This window comes from Siphateles boraxobius, unplaced genomic scaffold, assembly GCF_051911475.1.
Source record: "Siphateles boraxobius isolate OS27281-9 unplaced genomic scaffold, OSU_SipBor_1 103, whole genome shotgun sequence".
Taxonomy (NCBI): domain Eukaryota; kingdom Metazoa; phylum Chordata; class Actinopteri; order Cypriniformes; family Leuciscidae; genus Siphateles; species Siphateles boraxobius.
In genome coordinates, this window is record NW_027508704.1 from 2022501 (window position 1) to 2025000 (window position 2500).

Here is a 2500-nt window from a genome sequence, read left to right on the forward strand (position 1 = left end):
TTTGATGAAGTGGTAACACTTTACAATAAGGTTCATTAGTTAACACTAGTTAATGTATTAACTAATGTGAACTAACCATGAGCAATGCATTAGTTACAGTATTGATTAATCTTTGTAAATGTTAGTTAATATAAATCCAGCTGTTCATGTTAGTTCACAGTGCATTAACTAATGTTAACAAATACAACCTTTCATTTTAATAATGTATTCGTAAATGTTTAAATTAATATTAACTAAGATTAATAAATGCTGTTGAACTATTGTTGATTCATAGTTCATGTTAACTGAGGTATGATAACTTATGAACCTTATTGTAAAGTGTTACGATGAAGTTTGCATCAGTGATTGTAGTTTTCCTGATTATAACTGTGAAGCTGAATTAACTTGAATTGATGGTTTCCGTCATTATACTTCCAAGTGTTTTTCCAGCCCACCAGTCTGTATCTTTTACTTCCCACGAGCGCTTAAGTTTTTTACTAAAACACACACACACACACACACGCGTCTCTTTTCCTCTCCATTATTTGGTTTGAGTAAAGGTCATCATGCTCCGTGGAAATCCAGAGAGGACGACCCGCAGAGAATATTTGTTTTTCCAAAGTAACCAAACAGTTACACACTCAGTGAAAATACATGATTCATCTAAAGGCTTGAAATGCAAACACACACACACACACACACACACACACACATGCAGCAAGACGGAGAGTCACATGAGATGATAGTTTCAGAAGCACATTTATTTGACAGAGGTTTCCCTCGGGGTCAAAGGTCAAGTGACTCAGACTTCATTTCCTCCTGTCTGTAGAAACACAAAGAGAAGCTCTATAGCTGTATATTAGTTTATTTTACAAACGCACACTTGTTGTTTAGTTGAACACAATTGCTCATTGATGCAGAAAAAGGTACAGCAGACTTGATGTTTGTATTTTAATGTGTATTTATTAAGGCTATTGATTTTTACTAACTATTAACTACGAATATTGCCTCAATAATCTCCTAATTACTGCTTATTAATAGCTAGTAAGGTAGTAGTTAAATTTAGGTATTGTAGAATATGATCATGCAGAATAAGCCATTAATATGTGATTTATAAGTAATAAACAGCCAATATGCAGGATAAAAAGCGACTAGTTCATAGTGAAAATTGTACCCTAAACTAAAGTGTTATCGCATTTTCTTGTAAAATGTACTCTAATAATCTTTGTTTTATTTAGAACTTCGAAAAATATATTTGTACAGTGTCCACTGGAAAAAAGAAATTGGTGTAGAAACAAGAGTGGCCTTTTATTGTGGCCAGCCTAAGGCACACCTGTGCAATAATCATGCTGTCCAATCAGCATCCTGAAAAATGGGGGCAAAAACAAAAGTGTTGCGTTTATAATTTTGTTCAGTGTAATTTAGTAAAAACAGCAAATTATGCATAATTACATGCAACTAAACCTTAATTATAACTCTATAGTAAGTACATAATTAATATTACTCAGTTCTTAAATGTATTATTACACTGTAACACGGACATAAAGGGTTACACTTTATTTTAAGGTGTCATTGTTACAGTGTAATGATATATTTAAGTACTGAGTAATATTAATTAACAACATGTGCTTACTATAGGGTTAGGGTAGAATTAGGGTTTGGTTGAGGGTTAGTTGCATGTAATTATGCATAATTTACTGTTATTACTATGGTAAGTACATGTAACTTAAGTAACAAGGACACTGTAAGATAAAGTGTTACCCTTATTTCAGTTTATTGCCAATCAAGACAGCATTTCAAATTTTGAACTAATATTTATATTTTATTTTAGTTTGAATGTTAGGTTTAATTTGCCGAGTCGTGCATGTTTCAGACAGATTCTGCACGGGTCAGTGAGGACACTGGGAGTACAAACACTGAATGTTTAAATATTGTGATATGGTGGTATAATGTTTCTGCCCTCGAGCGCCGTGAAACACACTGACCCCGGCGTGAGGTCGAGGCTGAAGTAACCCAAGGCTCATCATTGGTCAGGTGATGGAGAACGTATAGATGTTGCTATGTGTGATGATGATGATGATGATGATGATGATGACTGTGAAGAGGGAGGAGTCTGTTTGGCTTTTCCAGGAACATCTAAGCTCTGGTTTCTATTAGGAGGCACTAACAGAACATGTGTGCTAAAACAGCAGACTGGATAAACAAACCAAAGCCAACCACTGTTCCTGTCACCTAAATCACATGCCTGACAACTTGCTAAAACCAGACCGTTCCTCGAACACGCCGTGATTAATCTAACCACGGGTTCAACATGTTCACAACTGTGAAAAGCTGCTATTATCATCTCTGCATTAAACACCAGTGGTCACTCAGTGGTTATGAAACTCTCACATAATGCAAAAGTCTGAGTCCAAATGTGAATTTGCTAATTGATTCCCCTGAGCAGCATCTCAAAGAACATTGAACCGTGGTGTGTGTGTGTGTGTGTGTGTGTGTGTGTGTGTGTGTGTGTGTGTGTGTG